General features: G+C 44.7%; 1 protein-coding gene across 1 annotated transcript in view; it reads left to right on the top strand.

Annotated features, from left to right (window-relative positions):
- XKR6 (XK related 6) overlaps positions 1-20,342 on the top strand; it is a 308,599-nt gene that overhangs the window by 92,098 nt on the left and 196,159 nt on the right. The window lies entirely within an intron of this gene.

The following is a 20,342-nucleotide window of genomic DNA, read 5'->3' as shown; positions in this document are numbered from 1 at the left end:
GTTACAGGGACAGTGACCATTGAGTGCTTGTTAGAGAGACAGTGACCATTGAGTGCTTGTCAGACAGACAGTGACCATTGAGTGCTTGTTACAGGGACAGTGACCATTGAGTGCTTGTTACAAGGACAGTGACCATTGAGTGCTTATTACAGGGACAGTGACCATTGAGTGCTTGTTACAGGGACAGTGACCATTGAGTGCTTTTTACAAGGACAGTGACCATTGAGTGCTTGCTACAGGAACAGTGACAATTGAGTGCATGTTAGAGAGACAGTGACCATTGAGTGCTTATTACAGGGACAGTGACCATTGAGTGCTTGTTACAGGGACAGTGACCACTGAGTGCTTGTTACAGGGACAGTGACCATTGAGTGCTTGTTACAGGGTCAGTGACCATTGAGTGCATGTTAAAGTGACAGTTACCATTGAGTGCTTGTTACGGGGACAGTGACCATTGAGTTCTTGTTACAGGGACAGTGACCATTGAGTGCATGTTACAGGGACAGTGACCATTGAGTGCTTGTTAGAGAGACAGTGACCATTGAGTGCTTGTCAGACAGACAGTGACCATTGAGTGCTTGTTACAGGGACAGTGACCATTGAGTGCTTGTTACAAGGACAGTGACCATTGAGTGCATGTTACAGGGACACTGACCATTGAGTGCTTTTTACAAGGACAGTGACCATTGAGTGCTTGCTACAGGAACAGTGACAATTGAGTGCATGTTAGAGAGACAGTGACCATTGAGTGCTTATTACAGGGACAGTGACCATTGAGTGCTTGTTACAGGGACAGTGACCATTGAGTGCTTGTTACAGGGACAGTGACCATTAAGTGCTTGTTAGAGAGACAGTGACCATTTACAGTGCTTGTACTGGGGCTGTTGAGTGCTTGTTACACGGGCCGTGATCATTGAATGCTTGTTACTGGGACAGTGACCATTGAGTGCTTGTTACAAGGACAGTGACCATTGAGTGCTTGTTACAGGGACAGTGACCATTGAGTGCTTGTTACAGGGACAGTGACCATTGAGTGCTTGTTACAGGGACAGGGACCCTTGAGTGCTTGTTACAGGGACATGGACCATTGAGTGCTTGTTACAGGGACAGTGACCATTGAGTTCTTGTTACAAGGACAGGGACCATTGAGTGCTTGTTACAGGGACAGTTACCATTGAGTGCTTGTTACAAGGACAGTGACCATTGAGTGCTTGTTACAGGGACAGTGACCATTGAGTGCTTGTTACAGGGACAGTGACCATTGAGTGCTTGTTACAAGGACATGGACCATTGAGTGCTTGTTACAGGGACAGTGACCATTGAGTGCTGTTACAAGGACATGGATCATTGAGTGCTTGTTACAGGGACAATAACCATTGAGTGCTTGTTACAGGGACAGTTACCATTGAGTGCTTGTTACAAGGACAGTGACTATTGAGTGCGTGTTACAAGGACAGTGACCATTGAATGCGTGTTACAAGGACAGTGACCATTGAGTGCTTGTTACAGGGACAGTGACTATTGAGTGCGTGTTACAAGGACAGTGACCATTGAGTGCTTGTTACAGGGACAGTGACCATTGAGTGCGTGTTACAGGGACAGTGACTATTGAGTGCTTGTTACGGGGACAGTGACCATTGAGTGCTTGTTACAGGGACAGTGACCATTGAGTGCTTGTCAGAAGGACAGTGACCATTGAGTGCTTGTTACAGGGACAGTGACCATTGAGTGCTTGTTAGAGGGACAGTTACCATTGAGTGCTTGTTACAGGGACAATGACCATTGAGTGCTTGTTACAGGGACAGTGACTATTGAGTGCGTGTTACAAGGACAGTGACCATTGAGTGCGTGTTACGGGGACAGTGACCATTGAGTGCGTGTTACAAGGACAGTGACCATTGAGTGCTTGTTACAGGGACAGTGACTATTGAGTGCGTGTTACAAGGACAGTGACCATTGAGTGCTTGTTACAGGGACAGTGGCTATTGAGTGCGTGTTACAAGGACAGTGACCATTGAGTGCGTGTTACAGGGATAGTGACTATTGAGTGCGTGTTACAGGGATAGTGACTATTGAGTGCGTGTTACAAGGACAGTGACCATTGAGTGCTTGTTGCAGGGACAGTGACTAATAAGTGCGTGTTACAAGGACAGTGACCATTGAGTGCTTGTTAGGACAGTGACCAATGAGTGCATGTTACAATGACAGTGAGCATGGAGTGCTTGTTACAGGGACAGTGACTATTGAGTGCTTGTTACAGGGACAGTTATCATTGAGTGCTTGTTACAGGGACAGTGACTATTAAGTGCGTGTTACAAGGACAGTGACCATTGAGTGCTTGTTAGGACAGTGACCATTGAGTGCATGTTACAAGGACAGTGAGCATGGAGTGCTTGTTACAGGGACAGTGACTATTGAGTGCTTGTTACAGGGACAGTTACCATTGAGTGCTTGTTACAAGGACAGTGACTGTTGAGTGCATGTTACAAGGACAGTGACCATTGAATGCGTGTTACAGGGATAGTGACTATTGAGTGCGTGTTACAAGGACAGTGACCATTGAGTGCTTGTTACAGGGACAGTGACTATTAAGTGCGTGTTACAAGGACAGTGACCATTGAGTGCTTGTTAGGACCGTGACCATTGAGTGCATGTTACAAGGACAGTGACCATTGAGTGCTTGTTACAGGGACAGTGACTATTGAGTGCGTGTTACAAGGACAGTGACCATTGAGTGCTTGTTACAGGGACAGTGACTATTAAGTGCGTGTTACAAGGACAGTGACCATTGAGTGCTTGTTAGGACAGTGACCATTGAGTGCATGTTACAAGGACAGTGAGCATGGAGTGCTTGTTACAGGGACAGTGACTTTTGAGTGCTTGTTACAGGGACAGTTACCATTGAGTGCTTGTTACAAGGACAGTGACTGTTGAGTGCGTGTTACAAGGACAGTGACCATTGAGTGCTTGTTACAGGGACAGTGACCATTGAGTGCTTGTTACGGGGACAATGACCATTGAGTGCTTGTTACAAGGACAGTGACCATTGAGTGCTTGTTACAGGGACAGTGACTATTGAGTGCTTGTTACAAGGACAGTGACCATTGAGTGCTTGTTAGAGGGACAGTGACCATTGAGTGCGTGTTACAGGGACAGTGACCATTGAATGCTTGTTACAAGGACAGTGACCATTGAGTGCTTGTTACAAGGACAGTGACTATTGAGTGCTTGTTACAGGGTCAGTGACCATTGAGTGCTTGTTACAAGGACATGGACCATTTAGTGCTTGTTACAGGGACAGTGACCATTGAGTGCTTGTTACAGGGACAGTGACCATTGAGTGCGTGTTAAAGAGACAGTGACTATTGAGTGCTTGTTACAAGGACAGTGACCATTGAGTGCTTGTTACAGGGTCAGTGACCTTTGAGTGCTTGTTATAAAAGGACATGGACCATTGAGTGCTTGTTACAGGGACAGCGACCATTGAGTGCTTGTTACAGGGACAGTGACCATTGAGTGCTTGTTACAAGGACATGGATCATTGAGTGCTTGTTACAGGGACAATAACCATTGAGTGCTTGTTACAGGGACAGTTACCATTGAGTGCTTGTTACAAGGACAGTGACTATTGAGTGCGTGTTACAAGGACAGTGACCATTGAATGCGTGTTACAAGGACAGTGACCATTGAGTGCTTGTTACAGGGACAGTGACTATTGAGTGCGTGTTACAAGGACAGTGACCATTGAGTGCTTGTTACAGGGACAGTGACCATTGAGTGCGTGTTACAGGGACAGTGACTATTGAGTGCTTGTTACGGGGACAGTGACCATTGAGTGCTTGTCAGAAGGACAGTGACCATTGAGTGCTTGTTACAGGGACAGTGACCATTGAGTGCTTGTTAGAGGGATAGTTACCATTGAGTGCGTGTTACAAGGACAGTGACCATTGAGTGCGTGTTACGGGGACAGTGACCATTGAGTGCGTGTTACAAGGACAGTGACCATTGAGTGCTTGTTACAGGGACAGTGACTATTGAGTGCGTGTTACAAGGACAGTGACCATTGAGTGCTTGTTACAGGGACAGTGACTATTGAGTGCGTGTTACAAGGACAGTGACCATTGAGTGCGTGTTACAGGGATAGTGACTATTGAGTGCGTGTTACAAGGACAGTGACCATTGAGTGCTTGTTACAGGGACAGTGACTATTGAGTGCGTGTTACAAGGACAGTGACCATTGAGTGCGTGTTACAGGGATAGTGACTATTGAGTGCGTGTTACAAGGACAGTGACCATTGAGTGCTTGTTACAGGGACAGTGACTATTAAGTGCGTGTTACAAGGACAGTGACCATTGAGTGCTTGTTAGGACAGTGACCATTGAGTGCATGTTACAAGGACAGTGAGCATGGAGTGCTTGTTACAGGGACAGTGACTATTGAGTGCTTGTTACAGGGACAGTAATCATTGAGTGCTTGTTACAGGGACAGTGACTATTAAGTGCGTGTTACAAGGACAGTGACCATTGAGTGCTTGTTAGGACAGTGACCATTGAGTGCATGTTACAAGGACAGTGAGCATGGAGTGCTTGTTACAGGGACAGTGACTATTGAGTGCTTGTTACAGGGACAGTTACCATTGAGTGCTTGTTACAAGGACAGTGACTGTTGAGTGCGTGTTACAAGGACAGTGACCATTGAGTGCGTGTTACAGGGATAGTGACTATTGAGTGCGTGTTACAAGGACAGTGACCATTGAGTGCTTGTTACAGGGACAGTGACTATTAAGTGCGTGTTACAAGGACAGTGACCATTGAGTGCTTGTTAGGACAGTGACCATTGAGTGCATGTTACAAGGACAGTGACCATTGAGTGCTTGTTACAGGGACAGTGACTATTGAGTGCGTGTTACAAGGACAGTGACCATTGAGTGCTTGTTACAGGGACAGTGACTATTAAGTGCGTGTTACAAGGACAGTGACCATTGAGTGCTTGTTAGGACAGTGACCATTGAGTGCATGTTACAAGGACAGTGAGCATGGAGTGCTTGTTACAGGGACAGTGACTATTGAGTGCTTGTTACAGGGACAGTTACCATTGAGTGCTTGTTACAAGGACAGTGACTGTTGAGTGCGTGTTACAAGGACAGTGACCATTGAGTGCTTGTTACAGGGACAGTGACTATTGAGTGCGTTTTACAAGGACAGTGACCATTGAGTGCTTGTTACAGGGACAGTGACCATTGAGTGCTTGTTACGGGGACAATGACCATTGAGTGCTTGTTACAAGGACAGTGACCATTGAGTGCTTGTTACAGGGACAGTGACTATTGAGTGCTTGTTACAGGGACAGTGACCATTGAGTACGTGTTACAAGGACAGTGACCATTGAGTGCTTGTTACAGGGACAGTGACTATTGAGTGCGTGTTACAAGGACAGTGACCATTGAGTGCTTGTTAGAGGGACAGTGACCATTGAGTGCGTTTTACAGGGACAGTGACCATTGAATGCTTGTTACAAGGACAGTGACCATTGAGTGCTTGTTACAAGGATAGTGACTATTGAGTGCTTGTTACAGGGTCAGTGACCATTGAGTGCTTGTTACAAGGACATGGACCATTGAGTGCTTGTTACAGGGACAGTGACCATTGAGTGCTTGTTACAGGGACAGTGACCATTGAGTGCGTGTTAAAGAGACAGTGACCTTTGAGTGCTTGTTATAAAAGGACATGGACCATTGAGTGCTTGTTACAGGGTCAGTGACCTTTGAGTGCTTGTTATAAAAGGACATGGACCATTGAGTGCTTGTTACAGGGACAGCGACCATTGAGTGCTTGTTACAAGGACAGTGACCATTGAGTGTGTGTTACAGGGACAGGGACCATTGGGTGCTTGTTAGAGGGAAAGTGACCATTGAGTGCTTGTTACAGGGTCAGTGGCCATTGAGTGCTTGTTACAGGGACAGTGACCATTGAATGCTTGTTACAAGGACATGGACCATTGAGTGCTTGTTACAGGGACAGTGACCATTGAGTGCTTGTTACAGGGTCAGTGACCATTGAGTGCATGTTAAAGTGACAGTTACCATTGAGTGCTTGTTACGGGGACAGTGACCATTGAGTGCTTGTTACAGGGACAGTGACCATTGAGTGCATGTTACAGGGACAGTGACCATTGAGTGCTTGTTAGAGAGACAGTGACCATTGAGTGCTTGTCAAACAGACAGTGACCATTGAGTGCTTGTTACAGGGACAGTGACCATTGAGTGCTTGTTACAAGGACAGTGACCATTGAGTGCATGTTACAGGGACAGTGACCATTGAGTGCTTGTTACAAGGACAGTGACCATTGAATGCTTGTTACCGGGACAGTGACCATTGAGTGCTTGTTACAAGGACAGTGACCATTGAGTGCTTGTTACAGGGACAGTGACCATTGAGTGCTTGTTACAGGGACAGTGACCATTGAGTGCTTGTTACAGGGACAGGGACCATTGAGTGCTTGTTACAGGGACAGGGACCATTGAGTGCTTGTTACAGGGACAGTGACCATTGAGTGCTTGTTACAAGGACAGGGACCATTGAGTGCTTGTTACAGGGACAGTGACTATTAAGTGCGTGTTACAAGGACAGTGACCATTGAGTGCTTGTTAGGACAGTGACCATTGAGTGCATGTTACAAGGACAGTGAGCATGGAGTGCTTGTTACAGGGACAGTGACTATTGAGTGCTTGTTACAGGGACAGTTATCATTGAGTGCTTGTTACAGGGACAGTGACTATTAAGTGCATGTTACAAGGACAGTGACCATTGAGTGCTTGTTAGGACAGTGACCATTGAGTGCGTGTTACAAGGACAGTGAGCATGGAGTGCTTGTTACAGGGACAGTGACTATTGAGTGCTTGTTACAGGGACAGTTACCATTGAGTGCTTGTTACAAGGACAGTGACTGTTGAGTGCGTGTTACAAGGACAGTGACCATTGAGTGCGTGTTACAGGGATAGTGACTATTGAGTGCGTGTTACAAGGACAGTGACCATTGAGTGCTTGTTACAGGGACAGTGACTATTAAGTGCGTGTTACAAGGACAGTGACCATTGAGTGCTTGTTAGGACAGTAACCATTGAGTGCATGTTACAAGGACAGTGACCATTGAGTGCTTGTTACAGGGACAGTGACTATTGAGTGCGTGTTACAAGGACAGTGACCATTGAGTGCTTGTTACAGGGACAGTGACTATTAAGTGCGTGTTACAAGGACAGTGACCATTGAGTGCTTGTTAGGACAGTGACCATTGAGTGCATGTTACAAGGACAGTGAGCATGGAGTGCTTGTTACAGGGACAGTGACTATTGAGTGCTTGTTACAGGGACAGTTACCATTGAGTGCTTGTTACAAGGACAGTGACTGTTGAGTTCGTGTTACAAGGACAGTGACCATTGAGTGCTTGTTACAGGGACAGTGACTATTGAGTGCGTTTTACAAAGACAGTGACCATTGAGTGCTTGTTACAGGGACAGTGACCATTGAGTGCTTGTTACGGGGACAATGACCATTGAATGCTTGTTACAAGGACAGTGACCATTGAGTGCTTGTTACAGGGACAGTGACTATTGAGTGCTTGTTACAGGGACAGTGACCATTGAGTACGTGTTACAAGGACAGTGACCATTGAGTGCTTGTTACAGGGACAGTGACTATTGAGTGCTTGTTAGAGGGACAGTGACCATTGAGTGCTTGTTAGAGGGACAGTGACCATTGAGTGCGTGTTACAGGGACAGTGACCATTGAATGCTTGTTACAAGGACAGTGACCTTTGAGTGCTTGTTACAAGGACAGTGACTATTGAGTGCTTGTTACAGGGTCAGTGACCATTGAGTGCTTGTTACAAGGACATGGACCATTGAGTGCTTGTTACAGGGACAGTGACCATTGAGTGCTTGTTACAGGGACAGTGACCATTGAGTGCGTGTTAAAGAGACAGTGACTATTGAGTGCTTGTTACAAGGACAGTGACCATTGAGTGCTTGTTACAGGGTCAGTGACCTTTGAGTGCTTGTTATAAAAGGACATGGACCATTGAGTGCTTGTTACAGGGACAGCGACCATTGAGTGCTTGTTACAAGGACAGTGACCATTGAGTGTGTGTTACAGGGACAGGGACCATTGAGTGCTTGTTAGAGGGAAAGTGACCATTGAGTGCTTGTTACAGGGTCAGTGGCCATTGAGTGCTTGTTACAGGGACAGTGACCATTGAATGCTTGTTACAAGGACATGGACCATTGAGTGCTTGTTACAGGGACAGTGACCATTGAGTGCTTGTTACAGGGTCAGTGACCATTGAGTGCATGTTAAAGTGACAGTTACCATTGAGTGCTTGTTACGGGGACAGTGACCATTGAGTGCTTGTTACAGGGACAGTGACCATTGAGTGCATGTTACAGGGACAGTGACCATTGAGTGCTTGTTAGAGAGACAGTGACCATTGAGTGCTTGTCAAACAGACAGTGACCATTGAGTGCTTGTTACAGGGACAGTGACCATTGAGTGCTTGTTACAAGGACAGTGACCATTGAGTGCATGTTACAGGGACAGTGACCATTGAGTGCTTGTTACAAGGACAGTGACCATTGAATGCTTGTTACCGGGACAGTGACCATTGAGTGCTTGTTACAAGGACAGTGACCATTGAGTGCTTGTTACAGGGACAGTGACCATTTAGTGCTTGTTACAGGGACAGTGACCATTGAGTGCTTGTTACAGGGACAGGGACCATTGAGTGCTTGTTACAGGGACAGGGACCATTGAGTGCTTGTTACAGGGACAGTGACCATTGAGTGCTTGTTACAAGGACAGGGACCATTGAGTGCTTGTTACAGGGACAGTTACCATTGAGTGCTTGTTACAAGGACAGTGACCATTGAGTGCTTGTTAGAGGGACAGTGACCATTGAGTGCGTGTTACAGGGACAGTGACCATTGAATGCTTGTTACAAGGACAGTGACCATTGAGTGCTTGTTACAAGGACAGTGACTATTGAGTGCTTGTTACAGGGTCAGTGACCATTGAGTGCTTGTTACAAGGACATGGACCATTGAGTGCTTGTTACAGGGACAGTGACCATTGAGTGCTTGTTACAGGGACAGTGACCATTGAGTGCGTGTTAAAGAGACAGTGACTATTGAGTGCTTGTTACAAGGACAGTGACCATTGAGTGCTTGTTACAGGGTCAGTGACCTTTGAGTGCTTGTTATAAAAGGACATGGACCATTGAGTGCTTGATACAGGGACAACGACCATTGAGTGCTTGTTACAAGGACAGTGACCATTGAGTGCTTGTTAGAGGGACAGTGACCATTGAGTGCGTGTTACAGGGACAGTGACCATTGAATGCTTGTTACAAGGACAGTGACCATTGAGTGCTTGTTACAAGGACAGTGACTATTGAGTGCTTGTTACAGGGTCAGTGACCATTGAGTGCTTGTTACAGGGACAGTGACCATTGAGTGCTTGTTACAGGGACAGTAACCATTGAGTGTTTGTTACAGGTACAGTGACCATTAAGTGCTTGTTACAAGGACATGGACCATTTACAGTGCTTGTACTGGGGCTGTTGAGTGCTTGTTACAGGGGCCGTGATCATTGAATGCTTGTTACCGGGACAGTGACCATTGAGTGCTTGTTACAAGGACAGTGACCATTGAGTGCTTGTTACAGGGACAGTGACCATTGAGTGCTTGTTACAGGGATAGTGACCATTGAGTGCTTGTTACAGGGACAGGAACCATTGAGTGCTTGTTACAGGGACAGGGACCATTGAGTGCTTGTTACAGGGACAGTGACCATTGAGTGCTTGTTACAAGGACAGGGACCATTGAGTGCTTGTTACAGGGACAGTTACCATTGAGTGCTTGTTACAAGGACAGTGACCATTGAGTGCTTGTTACAGGGACAGTGACCATTGAGTGCTTGTTACAGGGACAGTGACCATTGAGTGCTTGTTACAAGGACATGGACCATTGAGTGCTTGTTACAGGGACGGTGACCATTGAGTGCTGTTACAAGGACATGGACCATTGAGTACTTGTTACAGGGACAATAACCATTGAGTGCTTGTTACAGGGACAGTTACCATTGAGTGCTTGTTACAAGGACAGTGACTATTGAGTGCGTGTTACAAGGACAGTGACCATTGAATGCATGTTACAAGGACAGTGACCATTGAGTGCTTGTTACAGGGACAGGGACTATTGAGTGCGTTTTACAAGGACAGTGACCATTGAGTGCTTGTTACAGGGACAGTGACCATTGAGTGCGTGTTACAGGGACAGTGACTATTGAGTGCTTGTTACGGGGACAGTGACTATTGAGTGCTTGTTACAGGAACAGTGACCATTGAGTGCTTGTCAGAAGGACAGTGACCATTGAGTGCTTGTTACAGGGACAGTGACCATTGAGTGCTTGTTAGAGGGACAGTTACCATTGAGTGCTTGTTACAGGGACAATGACCATTGAGTGCTTGTTACAGGGACAGTGACTATTGAGTGCGTGTTACAAGGACAGTGACCATTGAGTGCGTGTTACGGGGACAGTGACCATTGAGTGCGTGTTACAAGGACAGTGACCATTGAGTGCTTGTTACAGGGACAGTGACTATTGAGTGCATGTTACAAGGACAGTGACCATTGAGTGCTTGTTACAGGGACAGTGACTATTGAGTGCATGTTACAAGGACAGTGACCATTGAGTGCGTGTTACAGGGATAGTGACTTTTGAGTGCGTGTTACAAGGACAGTGACCATTGAGTGCTTGTTACAGGGACAGTGACTATTAAGTGCGTGTTACAAGGACAGTGACCATTGAGTGCTTGTTAGGACAGTGACCATTGAGTGCATGTTACAAGGACAGTGAGCATGGAGTGCTTGTTACAGGGACAGTGACTATTGAGTGCTTGTTACAGGGACAGTTACCATTGAGTGCTTGTTACAAGGACAGTGACTGTTGAGTGCATGTTACAAGGACAGTGACCATTGAGTGCGTGTTACAGGGATATTGACTATTGAGTGCGTGTTACAAGGACAGTGACCATTGAGTGCTTGTTAGGACAGTGACCATTGAGTGCATGTTACAAGGACAGTGAGCATGGAGTGCTTGTTACAGGGACAGTGACTATTGAGTGCTTGTTACAGGGACAGTTACCATTGAGTGCTTGTTACAAGGACAGTGACTGTTGAGTGCATGTTACAAGGACAGTGACCATTGAGTGCGTGTTACAGGGATATTGACTATTGAGTGCGTGTTACAAGGACAGTGACCATTGAGTGCTTGTAACAGGGACAGTGACTATTGAGTGCGTGGTACAAGGACAGTGACCATTGAGTGCTTGTTACAGGAACAGTGACCATTGAGTGCTTGTTACAGGGACATTGACTATTGGGTGCGTGTTACAAGGACAGTGACCATTGAGTGCGTGTTACAGGGACAGTGACCATTGAGTGCGTGTTACAGGGACAGTGACCATTGAGTGCTTGTTACAGGGACAGTGACCATTGAGTGCTTGTTACAGGGACAGTGACCATTGAGTGCTTTTTACAAGGACAGTGACCATTGAGTGCTTCTTACAGGGACAGTGACTATTGAGTGCGTGTTACAAGGACAGTGACCATTGAGTGCTTGTTACAAGGACAGTAACCATTGAGTGCATGTTACAAGGACAGTGACCATTGAGTGCTTGATACAGGGACAGTGACCATTGAGTGCTTGTTCCTGGGACAGTGACCATTGAGTACTTATTACAGGGACAGTTACCATTGAGTGCTTGTTACAGGGACAGTGACCATTGAGTGCTTGTTACAGGGACTGCGACCATTGAGTGCGTGTTAGAAGGACAGTGACTATTGAGTGCTTGTTACAGGGACAGTGACTATTGAGTTCCTTGTTTTCTATGCTATTTTGCAATGGCTCTGCAGTTGTTTGCCCTTACGTGGGTTTAGGAATCTGTTTTGTAGGTTTGTGTCTTTCTGTAGTGTAAGCCGCCTTTGTGTTCAAAACAAAGTCATTAGCAATTAAAGGGCTTATGTTATAGGCTCAGAAGAGGAGTTTTCACTTCGGAACTTGTAGAATAAGCCCCATAAGACTGAAAATGGGATGAAGAAGAGTTCTAAAACCATAAAAGCAATATTGAGGCCAGTAATGATGAACTCCTGCGGAGACAGTAAAGAGGAGATAGGCTGGGACTGATCGCAGAGTGAATGAATTGTCCCTTACTGCTCTTACACCATTCTATTCCATAATCCGTACACATTGCAGGTCGTATATAGGGAGGCAGCGAGGCCTGTCGGCAGAAATTGGTAGCCAACCTATAAAATAAGGTGGGCGCAGGGAGAGATGACATCATTAATATATATATATATATATTTGTTTAATATTTGCAGAATTTGATTACCTTTAATGAAAACTAATTACCTAAGCTGCCGATCGATCAGCAAATATCCTGTGGGCTAAAGAAAAAGGGTGCAAAAGACTGCTATAGCACCCAAAGGAAAGGATGCCGAGTACATTCAAACTAATTAATAATGGCACTAAGGGATGGGGGGTGGGGGGAACGCAGTAAGTATTGTGTAATACTACAGAACTGATTTATTACAACACCAACAACAAAAAACATATAGGATTTTGACTTTTTTGCTGCTGAGTTGCCAGATCCACATTTCAGAGCAAGGAGTGCTGCCCCTTCAGTTCAACATATTTGTCAGGCAGTTGAGTTCATATAATGACCCAGACTTGTTCCTCAAAACAAACTTTATTCATTTATTTTTAATTGGTTTCTGTGGTTCCTCTGATTTCAAGGAATGGCCAATTGCCATCTGTATGGCATTGGAACAAATTAATTTCAGCTTAAATCTTCCAAAGCATGGGGAAGATGGCTTCACTATTAGGGTTGCCAGTTGTCCGGTGTTGAACCGGACTGTCCTGTATTTGAACACACTGTCCAGTAAAAAATTAGAGGTAATACTGGACATGTATGTGTCCGGTATTACCTCTCTGGATGTAGTGATCTGACCGGCTTGGAGGACCGCGGGATTTCCCTGAGCAGGGAGAGAGCAGTGCTGTTACTTGTTAATACAGCAAATCAGGAGGAAGTGTCAGAAGCCGGGGGTGAGGCCAAGGAGAGGAGGAAACAGCATGGAGCTGAGAGGGGTGTGTTTCTTGAGCGCGGCGCAACTTTCATTGTGTCCAGTATTTTTGGAGAAGGTGCCTGGCAACCCTATTCATTATATATAGAATATAAGTTTAAGATGTGTGCCAAATGCATGAAACTTGTTAAACTATTTTCTACTAGTTCACTTAGATGTTGTACAATAGCTTTTTTTTCACTGACATGCTGGCTCCTCAATCCATGGACCATAAGCCCCCAAAGGACCTTGGAGCGGGACCTGGGCTGTCTTTCCCTACACTTTTCATTGCAGTTGTTCAGGCAGCTGCTGTGCAGTTTCTGTGCAGTTTCTGTGCAGTTTCTCACACTGAAACCAACTATAGAGCTACAGTAAAATAATATGGTGCAGATGTTATACATGCGTGCGAAATGGCAATTCTGTTCGTCTTTTCAGATGTACCGGTATATAAAATGTTTTACTGCTACTTGTAAAAAAATGTTCTTATCCGACACTTTGGAAAATGAGTTGAAGAGTACTGTGCTGGACATGAGTTGGAGTACTGTGCTAGACATGAGTTGAAGAGTACTGTGCTAGACATGAGTTGAAGAGTACTGTGCTCGGCATGAGTTGAAGAGTACTGTGCTGGGCATGAGTTGAAGAGTACTGTGCTAGACATGAGTTGGAGTACTGTGCTAGACATGAGTCGGAGTACTGTGCTGGACATGAGTTGAAGAGTACTGTGCTGGACATGAGTTGAAGAGTACTGTGCTCGGCATGAGTTGAAGAGTACTGTGCTGGGCATGAGTTGAAGAGTACTGTGCTGGGCATGAGTTGAAGAGTACGGTGCTGGGCATGAGTTGAAGAGTATTGTGCTAGACATGAGTTGAAGAGTACTGTGCTGGGCATGAGTTGAAGAGTACTGTGCTAGATATGAGTTGAAGAGTACTGTGCTGGACATGAGTTGAAGAGTACTGTGCTGGACATGAGTTGAAGAGTACTGTGCTAGACATGAGTTGAAGAGTACTGTGCTGGACATGAGTTGAAGAGTACTGTGCTGGGCATGAGTTGAAGAGTACTGTGCTAGATATGAGTTGAAGAGTACTGTGCTAGACATGAGTTGGAGTACTGTGCTAGACATGAGTTGAAGAGTACTGTGCTGGACATGAGTTGAAGAGTACTGTGTTGGGCATGAGTTGAAGAGTACTGTGCTAGACATGAGTTGGAGTACTGTGCTAGACATGAGTTGAAGAGTACTGTGCTGGACATGAGTTGAAGAGTACTGTGCTGGACATGAGTTGAAGAGTACTGTGCTCGGCATGAGTTGAAGAGTACTGTGCTAGACATGAGTTGAAGAGTACTGTGCTAGACATGAGTTGAAGAGTACTGTGCTAGACATGAGTTGAAGAGTACTGTGCTGGACATGAGTTGAAGAGTACTGTGCTGGACATGAGTTGAAGAGTACTGTGCTAGACATGAGTTGAAGAGTACTGTGCTGGACATGAGTTGAAGAGTACTGTGCTGGGCATGAGTTGAAGAGTACTGTGCTAGATATGAGTTGAAGAGTACTGTGCTAGACATGAGTTGGAGTACTGTGCTAGACATGAGTTGAAGAGTACTGTGCTGGACATGAGTTGAAGAGTACTGTGTTGGGCATGAGTTGAAGAGTACTGTGCTAGACATGAGTTGGAGTACTGTGCTAGACATGAGTTGAAGAGTACTGTGCTGGACATGAGTTGAAGAGTACTGTGCTGGACATGAGTTGAAGAGTACTGTGCTCGGCATGAGTTGAAGAGTACTGTGCTAGACATGAGTTGAAGAGTACTGTGCTAGACATGAGTTGAAGAGTACTGTGCTAGACATGAGTTGAAGAGTACTGTGCTGGACATGAGTTGAAGAGTACTGTGCTGGACATGAGTTGAAGAGTACTGTGCTGGACATGAGTTGGAGTACTGTGCTGGACATGAGTTGAAGAGTACTGTGCTGGACATTAGTTGAAGAGTACTGTGCTGGACATGAGTTGGAGTACTGTGCTGGACATGAGTTGAAGAGTACTGTGCTGGACATTAGTTGAAGAGTACTGTGCTGGACATGAGTTGAAGAGTACTGTGCTGGGCATGAGTTGAAGAGTACTGTGCTGGGCATGAGTTGAAGAGTACTGTGCTGGGCATGAGTTGAAGAGTACTGTGCTAGGCATAAGTTGAAGAGTACTGTGCTGGGCATGAGTTGAAGAGTACTGTGCTGGGCATGAGTTGAAGAGTACTGTGCTGGACATGAGTTGAAGAGTACTGTGCTGGGCATGAGTTGAAGAGTACTGTGCTGGCATGAGTTGAAGAGTACTGTGCTGGGCATGAGTTGAAGAGTACTGTGCTGGGCATGAGTTGAAGAGTAGACATCGCGAGGATTGCCTTTTCTAGAAGGTAAATATCACACATTCTATTTTTTGGCCTTTTTATATAAACATAATATGTGGATAAACGGTGACGGAATCCATTCTGTATCTGAACATTAATCTGCAAGTGTAAAATAATTAGTAGAACATGTTGTTATGATTCTCAAGTCCTTTCAAAGGTTTGACAAGATTAATTAATCCGTGTAATTAATCATTGTCACAATTTAGGCTTTCACACCTTCTTTACTTTTGTTTGTACAGTTACATAGTTACATAGTAGATGAGGCTGAAAATAGACATATTTCCATCAAGTTCAACCTATGCTAAATTTAGATGACAGATACTTTATCCTATATCCGTACGTACAGTATATTTTAATAATAATAGCATGTTCTTGTATAGCGCTGCTAGTTTTACGTAGCGCTTTACAGAGACATTTTGCAGACATAGTCCCTGCCTAGTAGAGCTTACAATCTATGTTTTTGGTGCCTGAGGCACAGGGAGATAAAGTGACTTGCCCAAGGTCACAAGGAGCCGACACCGGGAATTGAACCAGGTTCCAGCCAGTACCAGGCAGTGTCTTTATTCACTGAGCTGCTCCTTCTCCCTGAGATATTGATCCAGAGGAAGGCAAACACAAATCCCAGTGACATATTATCCAGTGATATCTCATAAGGGGGAAAATAAATTCTTTCCTGACCCCTAATGTTGGCCATCAGATTTCTCCCTGGATAAACATCCTTCCCATGTTTACTTATTTGGTATATCCCTGTATACCTTTCCTTTCTAAAAAGATGGGCACACTTTTGTCAAAGATATCTATTGTATCTGCCAATATTTGAACTCAGGAAGGAATTTATTTTTCCCTTTATCAGATATCATTAGATAATATGTCACTGTGGTTTTTAGTTTGCCTTCCTCTGGATCAATATACTGCAATAAAACTTGAGGATCAAGTATCCATCACATAACTTTAGCGTAGGTTGAACTTGATGGACAAATGTCTTTTTTCAACCTCATCTATGTAACTATGCAACTATATATAGAATCCACACTGTATCAACAAACCGTACTTGGGCTGATGACAAGCTCATTCCCGTAATGATTACATTTACTGAGCACACAAGCACCTACAAAGGCCAAAATGGTCTGCATTGTGTGTTGTGTAAACCATGGGATCTAATCTATTTTCAAGTACTGTAATCGTTTACTATTCTGAGGTTCTATTTCATATCTAGTTCTTTGTGTTACATGGTATGTGATAGAAAATGATGCTATGTTAGTTCCTATTACATTTCAATATGTCATTAAAGAGACAGCATTGATCTTTTGCTCATCTGAATTTGGGAAATGTGGTACAATCAACTGTTTTGGCAAAGTGCCTTAAATGTTCCGATCCGGGTGATTAACTGAAGTAAATATTCTGTGAATTCCTGTCTCTATCATTCATTTCTCCACCTTTTATATGAGGGTTGTTTGTGGTGATTTGTCTATTTGCTTATTTCTAGAAAGTGCTATGTACACAGGGGGTAAGTGAAAAGCTTGATGAAAAACAACAATCGCATGATAATAACAGTGATAAAGTAAAAATTCATGGGGCGTAATACAGGTTTACTAAGTGGTGCTATTCAAAAAGGCATTTGTGTGGCGTGTAAAGTCTCTTATGGAGTAGCACTGCTTAGTAACGTTGCCCATAATGTCCGTTTCCGTCTGATTTACGGCATATCCGATACCTAGAGACACAACCCGAAGATCTCGGGATGTTGTAACCTGTCTCAGATCTTGGACATGTTGCACCTTCCATTAGCACCACTCATCTGTGTGTTATTGTGTGAGTTCTTTGTCTTGTGGTTCTTATGTTTAGACACCATGAAATATTAGATACAGTAAGTGTAGCCTGGTAACATAAAAGGGAATTTTTGCGACCTCATTTTGTACAGTATGTAGATATAGTCTATACTAGAGGTGGCCAACTCCAGTCCTCATGGGCCACTAACAGATCAGGTATTAAGGATATCCCATCTTCAGCACAGGTGGCTCAATCAGAGGCTCAGTCTTTGACTGAGCCACCTGTGCTGAAGCTGGGATATCCTGAAAACCTGATCTGTTGGTGGCCCTTCAGGACTGGAGTTGGTCAGCGTTGTTCTACAGATGACTATGCTGGATCTTGGATGTAGCCACTGGCCAACCTTTTGTGTCTCAAGAATGAAGGCAATTTTGTTATCTATGTGGCCAGAGGGAGAGCAGCAAGTGAATCTCTGGCCTGCGCTACAAGAAATGTGTTAAAGATGCAGTTTCACTCTCATGGTCCACAAACGATTATCCGCTTGTTTTATTAGTATTTCTTAACCCTCTCTTCAGGGAAAATGAATAAATGACGAAGCAGACACGTTTGCCCTTATCTTTTATGTGAATGCGTGATTAGCTTGTTATCTCTAACATATGGCCTGGCTGGGGTGTCCCGAGGAGAGGGTTGAAGGTAGATATTAAAGGCAATACATAAAGTAGAGTCTTTATACTGTACATCTATATTCTTCTACTGAAACTGTAGTTACCCGGGAAATATTACAGTATGTGGGAGACTTGTTGCTCTAAAAATATTTTTTTCATGGAACCCGTGTAGAAACGGCTGCGTTTGTAATGATGTATTATCTTTAATCTTCTGTAGAGTCCTGGTCACAGCATCTTTGGAACCGAAGAGACATTATTTTCTAGTTCTAACCTTAAGTATTTCAAAGCTGTTACAATATATACAACTCGGTATACATTTATTACAAGTTGCGTAATTTAACAACCATAACAGAAGGTGGTCCGAGTGATTGATTATTTTTAATTTAGGTTGTGGTACATATTGTTAATGATACAGCACCTTTTGGGTTTTGTAAATTCTGTGGACCAGACGCACTGAGCTCTGTTATGTTAAATAGCCTCTCCTTAACCTAAATAAACACCAGGTTAATCGTAATGCATTTCCACGAAAGCAGAGCTTCCAAACTCCAGTCCCCAAGAACTCCCAACTGGTATTCAGCACAGATGGCTCAATCAAAATGATTTAGCCACCTGTGCTGAAGCAGAGATCTTCTTAATACCTGACCTGTTGGGAGTACGTGAGGACCAGAGTTGGGAACCACTGCACTAAAGGGAATAACCCTAACTTTAGCCCAGTGTTTGTCCTTGAAATAAAGACTTTTTGAGGGACGGGGATCTATTTTTGTAAAGTCCCAAGTGACTTGTATAACGACCCAAATGCACCTTTTCTATAATACGTGGAGAAATGCAAACACCTGAGATACCGGGGATCTGGGATATGCAAAGTATTCAATGACTAGTCAAATAGTCTCTCTCCTCTCCAACCAAACCCCATGTCTCAGAGTATGGATGGGAGTATGACCATTAGGTAAGAAGCTTAATGCCATTTTATTTGAAGCCAACACAAGGCAGTACTAATTTTACCTGAGGTTAAGCCTGTGTTAATGTGTTAAACAACGGCTGTTGTTTCTGCATATAATTACGTTTGTGGATATACACGTTAAACCAAGATTTAACAGAGCTTGGTTCATCTGGTCCTCAGTCTTTTTTAAAGCCTGATATTGGTCCATAGGTAGCTTGTATCAGTGGCAATAACCGCTTATGTTCAGCATCTTAGTAATAAAACATGTCTACATATATGAGCTTGGCTTTGCCTTGGGGGATTTTCTTGAGGAAGAATATTGGAATCGAGACAGAATGCTGCATTTTTCTGACAGCAAAACATGAATAACCCCGACAAATGGATGTCATCAAAATGATGTGCAATCTGGTTTTATTATTGGATGACCACTCTCTCGTGCCCACAGACACCAGATGATATTTGTCCTCTCTGGCCTAATGTCTCATAGTCCACATACTCATTAACTCCCCTGATGCTAGAGCAGGCCCGTCAAACTCAGAATAGCCGGGGGGAACAATTCTTAAGTCCGATTGCAAGACTCGGGCCGCACCAGGATAAAAATAAAATAAATAGTCACTACAACCTACGCGTACACTTTTCTTGATTAAACATCGCTGGTATCTCTCTCCCCCCCACCCCCCACCCCAGGATCCATTTGTCAAATGTAATAAAGTGGTTTTGCGAGCTCATATGTTTGGAGCGTATGTGTCGCGCAGAAAGGTTTACGAAAACCAAATGGCAAACTCAAGCTACTTAAATCAATGCAAAGTATTTTGAGGAGGACAGCGCACATCCTGTATACTAAGTACTAACTACAAACACTTTCCCTCATAATAAAAACAGCGTTATTTCACACAGCACTTTTCTTCCAATGGGTCTCAAAGTGCTTCACAATTACAGAATAGCGCATGCACGCACAGCACAGAGGATAGTGACAGACAGCCCCTGTGTAGATCATTTTGGTGCCTGAGGCACAGGGAGATAAAGTGACTTGCCTAAGGTCACAAGGAGCTGACGTCGGGAATTGAACCAGGTTCCCCTGCTTCACACTCAGTGGCATTGTTTACAGAGTCGGCGTGTTTACTCACTGAGCTTCTCCTTCTCCCTTGGGCTGAGGCCCCAGTACCTCCGCTGCACGCGCGCCCGCGAGACTGGCGGCGCGTGCAGCCGATTCCCCGGTCTGCAGGGAGCACAAGACCAAAAGACTGGGGGGGGAGGCGTGAGGGGGGTGCGGCTGTGACGTCACCCGGCAGGTTCGCCCTCATTGGCTGAACCGCCGGGGGGCGTGGCTTAGCGCTCCATCGCGACTCCTGATCACAATTCTCTTGCGAGCAGGAGTCACTGTCGGCAGAGCGCAGCGCCCCCCCCC

This window comes from Ascaphus truei, chromosome 4 (assembly GCF_040206685.1).
Source record: "Ascaphus truei isolate aAscTru1 chromosome 4, aAscTru1.hap1, whole genome shotgun sequence".
NCBI lineage: Eukaryota > Metazoa > Chordata > Amphibia > Anura > Ascaphidae > Ascaphus > Ascaphus truei.
Note: the sequence above shows the minus strand (reverse complement) of the source record. Positions and strands in the feature narration are given on the sequence as shown.